The sequence below is a fragment of the Phacochoerus africanus genome, chromosome 9 (genome assembly GCF_016906955.1).
Source record: "Phacochoerus africanus isolate WHEZ1 chromosome 9, ROS_Pafr_v1, whole genome shotgun sequence".
Classification (NCBI taxonomy): domain Eukaryota; kingdom Metazoa; phylum Chordata; class Mammalia; order Artiodactyla; family Suidae; genus Phacochoerus; species Phacochoerus africanus.
This window is the reverse complement of record NC_062552.1, coordinates 33,375,259-33,394,608: the sequence shown is the minus strand read 5'-3', so window position 1 is coordinate 33,394,608 and position 19,350 is coordinate 33,375,259. Positions and strand designations below refer to the sequence as shown.

The 19,350-nt window shown below is 38.7% G+C and overlaps 1 protein-coding gene across 6 annotated transcripts in view; it reads right to left on the bottom strand.

Moving 5' to 3' along the window:
- KCTD20 (potassium channel tetramerization domain containing 20) overlaps nucleotides 1-19,350 on the bottom strand; it is a 49,252-nt gene that overhangs the window by 18,165 nt on the left and 11,737 nt on the right. The window contains exon 1 of one of the 6 annotated variants that reach the window (XM_047795951.1): nucleotides 14,156-14,444. The exons of the other annotated variants lie outside the window; for them this stretch is intronic. The gene's annotated coding sequence lies outside the window, so the exon portion shown is untranslated. Of the gene's footprint in view, nucleotides 1-14,155; nucleotides 14,445-19,350 lie in introns of those variants that run through there. 6 annotated transcript variants of the gene reach the window in all.

Sequence of the window (19,350 nt, the reverse complement as noted above, 5' to 3'; positions counted from 1 at the left end):
CCCTTGGCAACCACAAGTCTGTTCTCCATGTCCATGAGTTTCTTTTCCATGGAAAGGTTCATCTGTGCCGTATGTTAGATTCCAGACATAAGTGATATCTTATGGCATTTGTTTTTCTTTCTGACTTACTTCACTTAGTATGGGAGTCTCTAGTTCCATACATGTTGCTGCAAATGGCATTGTTTTGTTCTCTTCTAATGGCTGAGTAGTATTTCATTGTATGTATGTACTACATCTTAATCCATTCATCTGTCAACGGACATTTAGGTTGTTCCACATCTTGGCTATTGTGAATAGTGCTGTTGTGAACATATGGGTGCATGTGTCTTTTTGAATTGTAGTTTTGTATGGATTGATACCCAGGAGTGGGATTATAGGATCATATGGTAGTTTTATTTTTTATTTTTTTGTTTGTCTTTTTGCCATTTCTTGGGCCGCTCCCATGGCATATGGAGGTTCCCAGGCTAGGGGTCCAATCGGAGCTGTAGCTGCTGGCCTACGCCACAGCCACAGCAACGCAGGATCTGAGCCGCGTCTGCAACCTACACCACGGCTCACAGCAACGCCAGATCCTTAACCCACTGAGCAAGGCCAGGGATCGAACCCGAAACCTCATGGTTCCTAGTCAGATTCATTAACCACTGCACCACGACGGGAACCCCAGGATCACATGGTAGTTTTATATTTAGTTTTCTGAGGTACCTCTATTCCGTTTTCCGTATTGGTTGTACCAATTTACATTCACACTAACAGTGTAGGAGGGCTCCCTTTTCTCCACACCCTTTCCAGCATTTACTTGTGGACTTATCAATGATGGCCATTCTGACTGGTATGAAGTGGTACCTCATAGCAGTTTTGATTTGCGTTTCTCTAATAATCAGTGATGTTGAGCATTTTTTCATGTGCTTGTTGGCCACTTGTATATCTTCTTTGGAGAAATGTCTATTCAGGTCTTTCGCCCATTTTTCAATTGGGTTATTGGAGTTTTTTCTTTTTTGCTGTTTAGTTGTATAAATTGTATATTTTAGAGATTAAGCCCTTGTCAGTTGCATCATTTGAAACTATTTTCTCCCATTCCGTAGGTTGTCTTTTTGTTTTTTTATAACTTCCTTTGCTGTGCAAAAGCTTAAGTTTGATCAGGTCCCATGGGTTTATTTCTGCGTTTATTTCTGTTGCCTTGGGAGACTAACCTAAGAAAACATTTGCAAGGCTGATGTCTGAGAATGTTTTGCCTAGGTTCTCTTCTAGGAGTTTTACGGTGTCCTGTCTTATCTTTAAGTCTTTAAGCCATTCGGAGTTTATTTTTATGCATGGTGTGAGGGTGTGTTCGTTTCACTGATTTACATGCTGCTCTCCAGTTTTCCCAGCACCACTTGCTGAAAAGACTTTTTCCCATTTTATATTCTGCCTCCTTTGTTGAAGGTTAATTGGCCATTAGGTGTCTGGGTTTATTTTGGGGTTTTCTATTCTGTTCCATTGGTTTGTATGTTTGTTTTGGTACCAGTACCATTACTGTGGCTTTGTAATATTGCCTGAAGTCTGGAAATTATGCCTCCTGCTTGGTTTTTGTTCCTCAGGATTGCTTTGGCAATTCTGGGTCTTTTATGTTCCATATAAATTTTTGGATTGTTTGTTCTAGTTCTGTGAAAAATGTGTCATGGGTAATTTGATAGGGATTGCATTGAATCTGTAGATTGCTTTGGTGTAGTATGGCCATTTTTATGAAATGAATTGTTCCAACCCAGGAACATGGAATATCTTTCCATTTCTTTGAATCCTCTTTAATTTCCTTGATTAATGTTTTACAGTTCTCAGCATACAAGTCTTTCATCTCCTTGGTCAGGTTTATTCCTAGGTATTTAATTTTTGGGGGTGTGATTTTAAAAGGTATTGTTTTTGTACAATATTCCTTTTCTACTATTTCATTGCTAGCATACAGAAATATAACCAATTTCTGAATGTCAATCTCGTATCCTGCTACTCTGCTGAATTTATTGATCAGTTTGAGTAGTTTTGGTGTGGCGTCCTTAGGTTATATACAGTCCTTATAGTTCTATATATAGTATCATCTGCATACAGTGACAGTTTTACCTCTTCTCTTCCGATTTGGATACCTTTCGTTTGTCTGAGTGCTGTGGCTAGGACTTCCGATACTATGTTGAATAAAAGCGGTCAGAGTGGGCATCCTTGTCTTGTTCCAGATTTTAGTGGGAAGGCTTTCAGCTTTTCTCCACTGAGTATTATATTGGCAGTGGATTTGTCATAAATGGCTTTGATTATGTTAACATATGTTCCCTCTATACTCACTTTCCTTCGTGTTTTTTATCATGAATGGATGTTGGACTCTGTCAAATGCTTTTTTCTACATCTATTGAGATGACCATGTGGTTTTTGACTTTTTTTTTAATGTGGTGTATGATGTTGATTGATTTGGGTATGGTGAACCATCCTTGTGAACGTGGGATGAATCATACTTGGTCATGGTGTATGATCTTTTTTATATGTTGTTGGATTCAGTTGCCTAAAATTTTGTTGAGAATCTTTGTGTCTATATTCATCAAAGATACTGGTCTATTAATTTTCTTTCTTGGTAGTTTCTTTGGTTTTGATATTAGGGTGATGGTGGTTTCACAGAATGTCTTCGGGAGTGTTCCTTCTTCTTTAATCTTTTGTAAGAGTTTAAGAAGAATGGTATAAGTTCCTTTTTGTATGTTTGGTAGAATTCACCTGTGAAGCCACCTGGTCCAGGACTTTTGTTTGTAAGGAGTATTTCTATTACATATTCAATTTCATTTCAAGTGATTGGTCTGTTCAGTTGGTCTATTTCTTCTTGATTCAGTTTTGGCGGGCTGTTAAGTCTCTAGAAAGTTGTCTATTTCTTCTAGGTTGTCAAATTTGTTGGCATATAATTGTTCATAGTATTGTCTTAGAGTTTTTTGTATTTCTGCAGTATCCCTTGAGATTTCTCCATTTTTCATTTTGTTTATTTGGGTTTTTTTCTTTCCTCTTCTCCGTGAGTCTGGCCAGAGGTTTGTCAGTTTTGTTTACCTTTTCAAAGAACCAGCTCTTGTTTTTATTGATTTTTTTCTCTTGTTTTTCATTTGAATTTCTATTTTATTGATTTCCTCTTTGATCTTTATGATTTCCTTCCTTCTGCTGACTTTAGGGTTTGTTTGTTCTTTTTTCAATTCATTTACGTGGTTTGTTGTCAATTTGAGATTTTTCTTCTTTTTTGAGGAAGGCCTGTATCACTATGAATTTCCCTCTAAGCATTGCTTTTGCGGCATCCCATGGATTTTGAATAGTTGTGTCTTTGTTATCGTTTGTCTTGAGGTATTTTTAATTTTTGTTTATTTCCTAATTGACCCATTGGTTTTTTAGTAGCATGTTGTTTACTCTCCATGTATTCAGTTTTTTCTCTTTTCCTGTGGTTGAATTCTAGTTTCATGCCATTGTGGTCAGAGAAGATACTTGAAAAAATTTCTATACTCTTAAATTTGTTGAGGTTAGTTTTATGCCCCAGTATGTGGTCAATCCTTGAGAATGTTCCATGTTTCATAGTTTATACTGTACTGAATTTCACTTGGTGTTCCGGTGGAAGAATTATCTTACATCACTAGCAATGTTTATGCGTAAGGATTGTATAACACCATTGTAGGAAGAAGTTACATCACTAAGATGAGGAACATGTTTCAATAATCTGTATTTCCTGACATAAAAACATGTAGAGGTGCCAATAAATACTTGTGACATGTATTAAATTTTGAATCACTGCAGAACCTATATTATTACATTTTGAGCATAAAGATGATCAGTTAGTCTGTTTTTTGTTTTTTGGGGCTTTTTTGCTGTTTCTTGGGCTGCTCCTGCAGCATATGGAGGTTCCCAGGCTAGGGGTCCAATTGGAGCTGAAGCTGCTGGCCTACGCCACAGCCATAGCAACATGGGATCTGAGCCTCGTCTGCAACCTACACCACAGCTCACAGCAACGCCAGATTCTTAACCCACTGAGCAAGGCCAGGGATTGAACTCGCAACCTCATGGATACTAGTTGGATTCGTTAACCACTGAGCCATGATGGGAACTCCCACTTAGTCTGTTTTAACTTGCATAAAATATATAAATGATTCCTTTGAGAAAATGAGCCAATACATATGCCTAAAAACATAATTTTAAAGAAGAGATGCTTTCACAGTTGATAAATATCTTAAAATTTAAAGACGATGGCTCTTATGAGGCAAATAGAGGAAATAAAGTGAACATTCTATTGGAAAACCTGGTATGTGGCTTCAGCTTTTTCAGGATTACCCTTTCTTAGAGAAAAACATTTATGTATTTATTAAAAAAAATTGCAGCCCCTTAAAATTGATCGCTAGCAATTGGTAAAGTCAAATAGAACCACCACTGCCTTCAAGTTTGATTCAGAAGATGTCAAAATCAAGTGTGGAGAACAGGATAAAGTAAATCCATGAAACTGGAAAAAGCATTACCGACACTGGAAAGACCAAAAGGGGTTCTGCTTCTTTAAACTTAACTATTTTTTTAATTACTCAATGAATTTATCACATTTATAGTTGTACAATGATCACTACAATCCAATTTTATAGGATTGCCATCCCACAACCCTAGCGCATCCCCCCACCCAAACTTAACTGGTTTTGAACTGTTTCACTCTACCTACTTCTCAGCTCATTCCTAGCTATTCAAAGACCAAGTTCAAACTTTTTTTTGCTGCACTCCAAAAGATCTTAGACCAAAACAAAGTAAGTTTGAATATGCTGATTTCTTGAGAATTTGCAGACTAGTTATAATGAGTGAAAAAGTTTCATTATAAAAGAATATAATGAAAACAATTTCTTCCTAGTCTATAATACCAGGGCTCAAAGTTCAGTTTAGCTTGTATACAATGAATTAATAAACAGAAAGATATACTGAGAACTTAGGTGGTATATATCTCTAATGAGGAAAAAGAAAGTAACTTGCTGAGCACTTAACAAGCATTTTATTTGTACCTAATTTTTATTAAAAGTAATACATGAGTATTCCTTTCCCTCCCCCAAAAAAAATAAAATAAAATCTTATAGATAAGGCAAGAAAGGACACTGGCACTTTCCTAGTGGCTCAGTGGGTTAAGGATCTGGCATCATCATTGCTATAGGAAAAAGGGGAGAAAAAAAAAAAAAGAAGACACTGATCATCATCCTCAATCCCAGTCACTTGTCCAAGTAACTATATCCTGACTTGCTTGGTAGGAATCCTTTTATTTTTAAAAAATTAAAAAAAAAAAAAAAAAGAGTTCCCATTGTGGCTCAGCAGAAACGAATCTGACCAGTATCCATGAGGATGCAGGTTAGATCCCTGGCCTCACTCAGTGGGTTGGGGATCCGGCATTGCCATGAGCTGTGGTGTAGCTTGCAGAAGCAGCTCAGATCCCGAGTTGCTGTGGCTGTGGTGTAGGCCAGCAGCTGCAGCTCCAATTTGACTCCTAACCTGGGAACTTCCAGATGCCATGCATGCAGCCCTAAAAATAAATAAATAAAAATTATAAAAATACAAATAAATAAAATATTGGGGGGACTGTGCCCATTGCATGTGAAACCTTCCCAGGCCAGGCATCAAATCTGCAACCCGAGCTGCTGCATTATGCCATATCAACCTACTGAACCACAAGAGAACTCCAGTATGATCCTTTTAGACTTTATAAAACTGCTTTCATATACACAAGTACACTACAAAAGCATATAGTTTAAAAAAACCCTATATATTATATATATCATTCTCATTCTATAATAAGTTTTTATAAATTAACATTCTTAAAATTCCAGTCTTATTGGGAGGACAGATTTATTTAGCTTGTTCCTTTTTTTCTTGGCCACACCTGGGGCACATGGAAGTTCCAGGGTCAGGTATCAAACCTGTGCCTCAACAGTGGCCCAAACCACTGCAGTGATAATGCCAAATCCTTAACCTTCTACATATGCCACAAGAGAATTCCCACTTTGTTCCTTTTTAACTACTGTATAATAGTCTATGATTCTGCTCTCCTCTATGAATTTTTAAGTTCTTTCTAACTTAACTATTATAAACAGTACTTCAATGAATAGGATCAGAGTGTACTATGAAATTTGAGGAGAGGACCCAATTTGCAGGGTTCCCAAATGAACCTGGCTTCAGAACTCCTTTTTTTTCAAGAAACCATCTCAAGATTAATGCTTAATGACAAACACTTTAAGAAATCACCTAATCCGACATTTCCCAAAGTCCCCTGTAAGTAAATTCCTCTATAATCCTAGAATGATAGAACAAAACTCTTTTGACCTATGAAACCTAAGAGAAAAATTGACAGACATCAAATTCTTCAACATAACCAGTGTAAACATGATAATAAGGGCCTGCTCCCCTTCCAGGATGGATGTTTCATTTGACTTTGAATGTATATTTTTATTGCCTACCATGTTTCAATTCTGTAACCATCCCCCAAATGAATCTTAGTCCTCAGAACAGATCTAAGAAGAAAGAAAGAAAAACAGAAGAAGAAAAAAAGAGAAAGAGAGGACGGAAGCATCAGCAAAGCACTTCAATAATCTAGGTCTCTTTGCTACTAAACTATTTGTGGCCAACACAGTTCTATATGTCATAACAACATACAACTGTAAGAACTAAAGGATCACAACACCCTGATACACCTAACAGTAACTGAAGAGACAGTTTCAGAAAAGAGCTAGGAGTTAGAAATATATTAATAATGGAAATAAGACTCTATAGCTGTGAAGCGAGCCTGCTCAAGCATCACTTCCACACAGTATGTGAAAGCATTTCAAACACTCTAAAGAGCTACACAAATACATATTTTATTATTTATTTCATAAGCCTCCAGTGAAGGCTCCTATTTTTTTTTCAGTCTTGATTTTGCTGACCTGAAATAGCAAAACCATGCAGCATCATAATCTCCCCACCTTGGAAAATTTGCATACCATTTTGAGAGTGGAATTTTCTCCACATATTTTTTACACCTACAAAAGGGCACAGTGGTTTCTCCCTAGAACATAATCATCTCAAGTATTTATCCAAAATAACCTCTAGATATTCAGTCTAAATATTTTCTTTTTCACTTGCAATTTCCTCTAATCAACTTATTACGAAGAAAACAAGATAATGGAAATGTGATCCATGTAATTAAGTTTAGTATCTTGCAACTGAACTATTCAGATCTTGAAAATCTAGTTGGAATGGGACTGGGGGCAATCAATCTTCACCTGGATCTATTTCAAGAGCACAAAGCTTTCAGGCTGTTAATGAGGGTAAGATCTTCTAAAAGGCAGTATCCTCTTACACCTAGGGCCACGTCTCCTCTCTGCATAAAAGCTGGGTGGTAAAGATGAGGCAAGGTGCACAGAATTTGGTAAATGAACCAATCTACCCTTCATCTATACTCCATACTTAAATTCAGAAAGTCATTACATCTTTGCCAAACTTTCATTTCAGATTAACAAATCCTGATCCTTTCAGTATATTCTTATGTGAAAACCACGACATTTCTTAAACTATTTTAACTGCCTATCACTGACTTCAGTCTGGTTCCATTAGGTTTTTTTCTTAGTGCACAGTAATGAGAACTCTGTTAATGTGTTCTATTAGAGGTGAACAAGTTTGCCAGTTTTCCTTCACATATGCTCTCTGTGAGGATACCCAAGATCTCTGGGAATAGAAAGTTGAAAAGGGATAAAATGGAGTTCCTGTCATGGCTCAGTGGTTAGTGAATCCAACTAGGAACCATGAGGTTGCAGGTTCGATCCCTCGCCTTGCTCAGTGGGTTAAGGATCCGGCGTTGCCGTGAGCCGTGGTGTAGGTTGCAGACGAGACTCAGATCCAGCGTTGCTGTGGCTCTGGTGTAGGCCGGTGGCTATAGCTCCGATTAGACCCCTAGCTTGGGAACCTCCACATAGCATGAGAGAGGCCCTAGAAATGGCAAAAAAATAAATAAATAAATAAAAATAAAAAGGTGTAAAGGAGGAAGACAACAGAGGTGATAGAGACAATCTAAAACGTCTACAAGATCACCTTCAAGGATATTATTAACCAATAATAGCTAAGAGGCTGTCATCTTCAAAATGTACTCTGGGTATAAATGTTGTCGTTGTTTTTAGGGCCACACACATGGCATGTGGAAATTCCCAGGCTAGGGATCAAATTGGAGCTACAGCTGCCGGTCTACAGCACAGCTACAGCAACGTGGGATCTGAGCCACATCTTCGGCCTACACACAGCTCATGGCAACACCAGATCCTTAACCCACTGAGCAAGGACAGGAATCAAACGTGTGTCCTTATGGATGCTAGTCAGATTTATTTCAACTGAGCCACAATGCAAACTACTGGGTATAAATTTTTGTTGTTGTCTTTTTAGGGCCCCACCCATTGCATCTTGAGGTTCCCAAGCTAGGGGTCGAATTGGAGATGCAGCTGCTGGCCTATGCCACAGCCACAGCCACACCAGCTCCGACCACATCTGTGACCTACACTGCAGCTCATAGCAACACCAGATCCTTAACCCACTGAGCGGGGCCAGGGATCGAACCTGTGTCCTCATGGATACCAGTCAGATTCATTTCCGCTGAGCCATGACAGGAACTCCGATGGGTATAACTTTTTTTTAAACCAACTCCACAGAGGTTTTTCTGTTGTGGTTATGTTCATGCCCTTTACATATGCACTTCCTACTGTTCTAATCTTGTAAGAAATTCTGCTTTCTGACTGTTGAAGGCTTTCTGGTTTTCCTTTTTCCAGATTATTCCTAAAAATATTCAGACCACTCTAGACCATTCCATGTAAAATCTATTCACAGCATTTCCAAATCTCAGTTTTTTCTACAATATATCCCTAAACTCATAATAATCTGGCAAACAAAAGAGACTTTGCCAGTAAGTTATTTCCACTGGGTTCCTCTTCCTCCCCACTGCTGTCTTCCTCAAAGAATTCTGGCAGCTGGTGAAAAGCATACTTCTTGGAGACCTCTTGTTCCACTGCTTCCTAAGTATGATTTTTCATTATGGCTCTACCTCTTATAACTGTGGCCCTGGACAGCTTCCTAAGTCTGTGCCTCAACTTTCTCACTTATAAGAGAGAATAATAGCTGTTAACCACACAGGGTTGATTAAACGGAGCAATATACCTAAAGTGCTTAGTACAATGCATGGCACACAGCACTCATTAAATGTGGATTACCATTATTCCCAAATCACAGAATCTGCAAAGACCTTTTATAATCAAATCTCATTTAATACTGAAACCACCCCAGGAGAAAGACTGTAATTATCCTCACTTCACTGCTGAAAAACAACCAGCTTTAGAAAGGTTAGCGACTTGGTCTAAACCACAATTCTAGCTAAGAGGCAAATACAGGGTTGGTTTTTTTTTTTTTTGTCTTTTGTCTTTTGTATTTTTTAGGGCTGCACCTGTGGCATATGGAGATTCCCAGGCTAGGAGTTTAATCGAAGCTGTAGCTGCCGGCCTACGCCACAGCCACACCGGATCCAAGCCACGTCTGCGACCTACACCACAGCTCACAGAAATGCCAGATCCTTAACCCACTGAGCGAGGCTAGGGATGGAACCTGCAACCTCAGGGTTCCTAGTCGGATTCGTTTCCACTACACCATGATGGGAACTCCCAAAGAAAGGTTCTAAATCTAGGTCCTCTGATTCCCATATTCTTTTCATCCAAGAACACTGCTTCCGCCAAACTGTCTTGTCTTTCATCCATTACTGATCCTAGAAGTTGTTCCTTCTATTGCTTCTCATAAATCAAAAAGAAAGCCAGTAGTTTCTAGGATCATTGCTGCTACAGTTCTTTTCAAATAGGAGTTATGGTCATAATGCAAGAATCCTATGATAGAATGGCTATATTTTTCCCATAGAGAAAAACAGCATTTGTGTTTTACTGCTTATAAAAGCAATATATGCTCAATGAAAAAATCCAGTGAATATAAATAGATATAAATACTTATTTACTTATTTAGCTTTTGGTCTTTTTAGGGCTGCACCCATGGCATAAGGAAATTCCCAGGCTAGGGATTGAATTGGAGCTGCAGCTGCCGACCTACGCCATAGCCACAACCATACTGGATCCAAGCCACATCCATGACTCACACTGCACCTTGCGGTAACGCTGGATCCTTAACCCATTGAGCGAGGCCAGGGATTGAACCCACATCCTCATGGATACTAGTCGGGTTTTTAACCTGCTGTGCCACAACTGGAACTTCTCTAAGTACTTTAAAATATATATATATATATATATACATACACACACACACACACATATATCTCAAAGCTGTGGTAAAATACATGCACACGTATCTTTGGGTGTTTCCTCTATATCCTTGGAATAAACTCCTAGGAGTAAAATTGCTATGAAAAAAGGTAACTAACTTCTAAATTTTGGAATGAACTGCCAGACTCTCCTCTATACCGATTCACACTCCTTCTGGCAGCATGAGCATCTATTCTCCAGAACTCTTGCTAACGTTCAGTGTTTTCAATCTTCCTCATCTTTGCTAATGTGACAAACAAAATATGACAGCTCATTGCAATGTGGTCATTAAAACACCATTCATTTTCATCAATACTTGCAAAATTTCACCTCTGAGAGCTTTAAAAGTTTTGGGTGGGTGGGGTTAAAAAAAAAACCCAAAACATGCTGGGTAAATATTACATTGCTATAGCAGTGAGTCAAACCAAACTCATGTCAAGTTTGTCAGGTTTGACTAGAATCACTGGATGTTTTCCCATGACTTGTGCTCTCATACCCCTGGAGTCTGAGATGACAACAAGGTTATGAGGACAAGACCACCCACCAGAATGAAACAAAGCAGGTTCTGGTTTTGGCTTTGTTACTAACAAAGCCACCCCACCAAGGAAACGTCCTATAAGCTTCAGTGTTACCATCCATAAAAATGGGTTGATGTCTGACACTACCGTGTTAGGTAATTCTTTTTTGAATACGATGTATGGAAAAGCCTTCAAAGAGCATAAAGTGCTAGGGAGTTCCATGCTGGCTCAGCGGGTAAAGGATCTGGCATTGTCACTGTTGTGGCTTGGGAAGCTGCTGTGGCACAGGTTCAATCCCTGGCCTGGGAACTTCATAAAGTACTATATAAAGGCAAGAGATACAGTTGATATGTGAATCTCTCTTATGCAACTGCTTAGATAGCATTTATTTGGCTTTTTAAGCTCATCATACCCATTCTCCACTTTTAGATATACTTTCTATATTCTATTGTATACTTCTACTGATTTTCAGACACATTTCTCTCTGTGATTCAGTGAAATGACACACTGTACTGCTTTCAGAATTCTGTGAATTATTCTTTGCCTCAATTGCCTAACTTTCCATTTGCACCTGACCTTCTGCGTCTTTCCATTTTTCCCTCAAGAACACTGCCACGCTGTCTTTTCTTTAGCTCTTACTCCTGAAGAATTCAAAAACACAAAGACAAACAATAATCCTGATCTTGGGTAGTATATGTTCATTGTTCCTGGAAGAAGATACTGAAGAAAAAAAAAGAAAAAAATCACCCAAAATTTCTCTTCCAAACTTTCTTAAGCATATCTAAATGTATTCCTTATATTTTCTATTTTTATAATTTGAAATTCTGCTATAAACACTACTATACCATATTCTCAACATATCATGAACTTGGCTGTATGTCAATCACACTCATACATCATTTTGAATGGCACACGAAATTTTAATATATGGTTGCACCAAATTTTACTCAGCTGATTTCACAGGTTCTTCTTTTTTACATTTAATCTTTAAATTCCATACGGAATTTATGTTGGCATATAGCACAGTACAGATCTAACACAATTCAAATGGTTAAGCAACTAACTGCCTTAATATAAAGAGTCCATTGTTTCCACACTGATTTGAGATGTCACCTTCATCAAATACTAACATGTAATATAGGCTTGGTCTGGTTTTTAAACTCTGTTCCACTGATTAATCTTATTTCTGTCCCAATACAATATATAATTTTAACTTAACAATCTTGACCTCATTTTTATACATCAATTATCTGTAACTCCTAAAATGGTATTATTATTGTCAACAAGGCATTTTTTCTTCTAATCTTTAAAATTATGTCTTAATGACTAATTTTTCTGCAGTGAGTACACCAGTCTTATTAGTTTAGAATTACTGTGGAGTTCCCATCATGGCTCAGTAATGGCTCGGTAATGAACCCAATTAGTAACCATGAGAACGTAGGTTTGATCCCTGGCCTCGGTCAGTGGGTAAGGATCTGGCATTGCTTTGAGCTGCAGTGTAGGTCACAGATGTTGCTTGGATCCTCTGTGCTGTGGCTGTGGTGTAGGCCTGTGGCTGCAGCTCTGATTCAACCCCTAGCCTGGGAACCTCTATATGCCACAATTGCAGCCCTAAAAAAGCAAAAAAAAAAAACAAAAACAAAACAAAAACCAAACCCAAAATTATTGTGTTATATTTTATAGAACATTAAACTTAATGGAGATGACACCTGCACACGGATTTCCCATACTGGTTTATCACACAAATGTAGCTTTGTTCTAACTCTTACTATATGGAAGTAAAAAAATCTGCTTTACCTAAAAGTATTACAGTCATAATTTATTCTAGTGAAATATTTTTTAAATGTATGGATAAATAAATGTATTAATGCTACAGTATTTTTTGCTGTTTATTGTTGACAGTGTTTAATCAAATTTTTAATTCAAAGTAAAAGTTTATTTCAGCTATGTTTTAAAAAACTTATTTTTATTGATTTACCAATTTCTGCTGTACTATTTCAGCTTTTTTTAATACACATAGATATATTACACACTTTAAAGATAGACTAGGTTATTACTGCAGCTATTACTAGAAGACTTTTTTTCTGTGCAAGAAAAGAACTTCTTGTGATATTGCATTTCTTAGATACTGGCCCAGGTTCACACACATGCTCTTCTTATATGCTCTCCCTGTGGGCCTAAGCAATTGTATACTTAACCCCTAGTAAAAATCAATCCCTTCCCCTGACCCCTTTCTCTTTTGCTTTTTTCTTTTCAAAGAACTAATGCTATGACATGCTTTCCCATTTCCATACCATTTCCTCATGATGAAATCTCCAATTAAGGGAAGCTATATTTAACACTAAGTTACCCTGCCTCTCCTACTTACCAGCAAATGCTCTGGAACCCTCACTATCTCATTTGGTTCTTGATTCCACCACTTACTGTGTGAATGTGGGCACATGACAAACTTCTCTGAGACTCAATTTTCTCATCAATAAATTAATAATAATAGCATCCACTTGGAGGAACTGTTTTAGGCATTACAAATACTTCAGATAAAGCACAGGCTCTGTATATAGTAAACACTGAAAAAAATTACTTATTATTACTGTTTGTATACTCAAAACTAGCTTCAAGCTTACAAAATCTCTTCAGATTATCAGCAAATTAGTCAACATACATAGTCAGCATATATTTACCAAACACCTACTTTGTGGAAGGCACAAAGCACTGCGGGCCAGCACCGTGGGACAGAAAGAACTGAGCAACATTTTCAAGGGTTAGCCCTAAGTTCTGATGCTGGTTAGGTGGGGATATACAAAAAAGATAAGCAAATTTAAGTAATAAACACATAAGTGGTTCAAACCAGTGGTTCCAGATTCTTGCGCCTATCCTTAAACTGGGGCCTGGGAATTTGTAATTTAAAAAAGCTGACTTCTCAAGCAGCCCCCATGTGGCATTCAGGTTTTGAGATTCTAAGATAAACATAAAAGTCAGAGAAATTCGGAGCTCCCTGCTGGCTCAGCAGGTCAAGAGTCTGGCGTTGTCACTGCTGTGGCTCTCATTACCACTGTGGCACAGTAACCAGAGATCCCTGGCCTGGGAACTTCGACGTGCTATGGGCACGCAGCCAAAAAGAAAAAAGTCAGAAAAATTCACTTGAGAAAAACCCCTCCAGATAGTGTGGTTTGGAAAAGGAAGTCTTCAAATGAGACAAAATCTGAGCTGGGCTCTGAAGTAAATGATAAGATTTTCTCAACTTTTTATCTTGAAACTTTTCAATTCTACAAGAAAAACTGAAAAATCAATACAATCAGGACAATCTTACATATCCTTCACACTTACCAGTGATCATCTGCCTCATCTGTTTGTCAGTCTGCTCCCCACCAAGCACATTTTTCTGAGTCACACAAAAGTTGCAGACATCACAACACTTCATCCCTGATGCTTCAGCAACATATTCTAGAATTAGAACATTCTCTTAAATTTACTCAACTGGCCTCTTACCTTCTTTCAGTCTTCTTTGGATGCATAATTCAATCAAGGCTCACTCCCTGCATTTGGTTGCTCTGAGTCTTTTTATCTTGCATTTAAAAGCCCCACCCCCCAATGTGGGAGGATTGTTTTATTTTACATGAAATTGATTTTTAAATTTCTTATGGGTAACGTTCGGAAGTTCCTGGGCCAGGGATAGAATCTGAGCTAGAGCTGCTCGACCTATGCCACAGCTGGGGCAACACCAGATCCTTTAACTTAGGCATGGTACCAGGGATCGAACCCAAACCTCCACTGTGACCCAAGCTGCTGCAGTCAGATTCTTAACTCATTGTGCCACAGCAGGAACTCCTAAAACTGACATTTTAAAACAGTCTAGGTCAGGAGTTCCTGCTGTGCCACAGCGGGATCTGGCAGTGTCTCAGCAGCACCGGGACAGAGGTTCAATCCCTGGCCTGGCGCAGTAGGTGAAAGGATCCAGTGCTGCCGCAGCTGTGATGTAGGTCGAAACAGTGGCTTGGATCTGATCCCTGGCCTGGGAACTCCATATGCCGTGGGGTGGCCAAAAAATACAACAGAACAGTCTAGAAACCTCCCACACTAACTGAAACTAACAATATTTGTAAATCAACTATACTTCAATAAAAAGTAAAAATAAATTTAAAAAAATTTTAAATGTAAAAGTCTAGGTCAGTTCTAACATCCTGGACCTGTCTGATTCTTTCCATGGGATTAGACACAAGTTAAATTTTTAAAAACAAGAATATGTGTATGTGTAGATGACAGCTGTGTCCTTCCAAATGTCATCATATCAGAAACACATAATGCCAGGTTACCCCACTACAGGGGATAAGTATCATTATGAACTCAAAGATTTGTTTTAATCTAATATAATAATCTACTACCATCATTTTTTTCAAATTGTCCCAAAATTTTGGTTCAAACTGTCCTAAGTATGGCTAATGAGGTTCCCTTCAAGCCTTCATCTGTGTCATTAAAACACAATTCCATTGGCTTTTTAGGCTACTTCCTATACAAGATTTTTTCCAAGCTTACCTTCTACCCTCTCTGCCCCAGACGTGGAATCAGCCATTACGCCCTGGAGCTTTTGTTCCTCTTAGTGAACAAAAGATTTATAAATCAGGATCTGAGCACTAGGTGCCTTCACAGTTATGGGGGTGTCATTGCTTCTAGGCCATTTCAGTAAAGTTGAAGATTTTTTTAAAAAACATGAGTTTATATTGGTATTTTCAACCTAAATTCATCATTATGTTTTTTCTTTACTTATTTTGTATATTACTACTATATACACTGAAAATCTTGTTTTATAAACTAGTTTTAAAATTATAACATCAACATTACTAATAAACCTAGTAAGTTTAAGTGCCTTTTGGGGACCAATCCTTTTTGTCCTTAAAGTATGTCCCACTAGGGATGTACAGTCAACATGCTACATTCAAGTTATTTTTTCTCTGTATGTCCTGTAATTTAGGTTTATTTGTTTTATTTTCCACTCAAATATTACTATTTTTCATAAATTTTAATTTTTTTTTTTGGTCTTTTTGTGATTTCTTGGGCCGCTCCTGCGGCATATGGAGGTTCCCAGGCTAGGGGTCGAATCGGAGCTGTAGCCACCGGCCTACGCCAGAGCCACAGCAACGCGGGATCCGAGCCGCATCTGCAACCTACACCACAGCTCACCGCAACGCCGGATCCTTAACCCACTGAGCAAGGGCAGGGACCGAACCCGCAACCTCATGGTTCCCAGTCAGATTCGTTAACCACTGCGCCACGATGGGAACTCCCCCATAAATTTTAATTTTTTAACGTGTAAAATACTTACATAGTTCAAAAGCATCCTTCCCTTCCCTTTTCCCTCCAATATTTTCCCATCTATTCCCTACAATAACCAGTTTAGTTTCTACTTATCCTTCATGTTTCTTTCTTTTTTTTTGTCTTTTTGCCTTTTCTTGAGCCATTCCTGCGGCATATGGAGTTAGGACCCCAGGCTAGGGGTCCAATCAGAGCTGTAGCCGCCGGCTTACACCACGGCCACAACCACGCCAGATCCGAGCCGCGTCTGCGACCTACACCACAGCTCAAGGCAACACCCGATCCTTAACCCACTGAGCGAGGCCTGGGACCAAACCAGAAACCTCATGGTTCCTAGTCAGAGTCGTTAACCACTGAACCACGACGGGAACTCCCCTTCATGTTTCCCTTTATAGAAAATAAGCAAATGTGTGTATATACATATAAATTCTTAATTCTTCTTTTTCTTATACAAAAGATGGAGTAAATATCACATCCAGTCCTGTACTTTGCTATTTTTACTTAACAATATATCCCCAATTCACTCCATAGGAGTGATTAGAAATCTTCCTTATTCTTTCTTTTTGCTATTTCTTGGGCCACTCCCGCAGCATATGGAGGTTCCCAGGCTAGGGGTCTAATCGCAGCTGTACCCACCGGCCTACGCCAGAGCCACAGCAACGCGGGATCCAAGCCGCATCTGCAACCTACACCACAGCTCACGGCAACGCCGGATCGTTAACCCACTGAGCAAGGGCAGGGACCGAACCCGCAACCTCATGGTTCCTAGTCAGATTCGTTAACCACTGCGCCACGACGGGAACTCCTCTTCCTTATTCTTTTTAATGGCTGTTTAATACTCCACTCTTAGATGTTAATAGGTAGAAACTGACATAGAAAAGAGGAAAGGGCATTTTAGACCAGGTGAATAAGTAATAGGCAGGAAGGTAGAGTGAACAAGGCTTTACTACTATATGGAGGAAGTGGGGAGGTGACCAACTGGTTGGAGTGAAGAATTAATACAAACTCCATACCAAACTATCATTTAAGGAGCTGTACAACACACAACTTAGATGGCTGTACAGAACAGCCCTAGGAGAATATAAGGTTGAAAAACAAGTTGGAGCCAGCTTATAGAGGCTTTGATTATAAAGCAGAGCTAGGGAGTTCCTGTTGTGGCAGAGCGGAAACAAATCCAATTGGTAGTATCCATGAGGATGCAGATTCGATCCCTGGCCCTGCTCAGTGGGTCGGGGATCTGGTATTGCCCTGTGCTGTGCTGGTAGGTTGCAGATGCGGCTCAGATCCCAAGTTGCTGTGGCTGTGGTGTAGGCCATCAGCTATAGCTGATTTGACCCCTAGCCTGGGAACTTCTCTATGCTGCAAGTGTGGCCCTAAAAGGAAAAAAAAAAAAGTATCCTCCTCTATGAGTGCAGGATATTAAAATAAATAAATAAATAAATAAATAAATAAATAAATAATGTAGAGCTAGGATTTTGTCTCACAGCCAAAGTGTTTATATAAGAGAAGTATCAACATGTTGCTTTAAGATAAATACAGCCACATTTAGACAAATGAAAAGGAGAGGTTACTGCAGTTGTCTGGGTGTGGAAGGATCTCAGTGGGTTGACAGAAACGAGGGTAGTACCTAAGCACGGTTCTGCCTACCTTCAAAGACCTTGCAATCTAGTTGTTGAGAGTGTAACACACAAGAGTTATAGAATACAGAGATGTGATATTTTAGAATCAGAAGAGACTTCAGTGATTGTTTTGTCTAGTGGTTCTCAAGTTTAGCTGATAATCAGAATCACCTAGGGGAACTTGTTAAAAACATACTCTTGGGCCCCACCCCCCAGAGATTCTGGTTCAGTAGGTCAAAGGTGGTATCTGACGATGTGAATTTTTAACAAATTCCTCACCTGATCCTGTGGACTGGCTGTTTGGGAACAACTGATCTAGTATACCCTTTCATTTCATGAATGAGAGACTGAATCACAACAGTAGTCTTTTTGAAGAATATTTCTGGGAGATTATAATCTTGAAGTAGGGAGGCCTTTTTAATCAAGACCCAAACCCCAGAAGCTAAAAAAAGAAGAGAAAGACCAATCTGACTACAAAAAAATTTTTGAACTTCTAAATGGCAAGGGATTCTATAAAGAAAAACAAACTTTAAAAATTGTATTTGCAACAGACTTTTACAAAGAGGTTTTTTTTTTTTGTCTTTTTCTAGAGCCGCACCCACAGCATATGGAGGTTCCCAGGCTAGGGGTCCAATCTGAGCTATTGCTGCCAGTCTACACCACAGCCACAGCAATGCTGGATCCTAAACCCAGTGAGCCAGGCCAGGGATCGAACCCGCAACCTCATGGTCCCTAGTCAGATTTGTTAACCACTGAGCCACGGCAGGAACTCCGCAAAGAGTTATTATCACAATATTCAATGAGGGCTTACGAAAATGCATGAAATAACTCAACAGAAAAATGGGCAAAGGGTGGCAAAAAGAGGCAAATACCCCAAAGAGAGCTTGATGAAGCTATATTAATAGGCTACAAAATGTATTTTAGGGCAAAAAACAAATTGGGCAAGGGATCACATTTGATGGTATCTGTGCCAGAACCATTTCTCTCCCTCGTTTCTACTTTGGAAGAAAACCCTAACAAAAAGAGAGATGCAGAAGAGCGCATTTCAATTCCTCAGAAAGGCTGCAGCGCCTCTGACTCCACATCCCTTCGCCTTTTTCTGCTATAAATTGCTGAGGCCAGGCTAACAGGCTGGCAGATAAAAGCACAGGGACAGTAGTGACAAGGTTATAATGGCTTGGATATATTTTCCTGTCATCTCTGTTTGACATCCCTAACTTACAGCCCTCAGTACCTTTTTTGTCAACATAACTTATGTCCAAGAACAACTTTTGTGCACAGAAGAGACTATTACTGTTACACAGATTTAAATTAAGACCTTAGAACTAAGGGCCTTTAAACAGTTTCTTTTACAACTTTATCAAATTACCTAATTTTAAAAGTATTAAAAAGATTTAAAGAATACAATAACTTTTAAACTCAGTTCAAAACAAAATATAGTTGAGTCCCCTAAAACCACTATCATTTAAGTTTGATATTTCTAAACATTTTAAACTATACCTATAATCTTAATATGTTCTCTTTTCTTACTTCAGCACTTCATCTACCAAGCAAATCTTTAAGTACTCAAAAAAACCTTCAGTAAATCCTTAA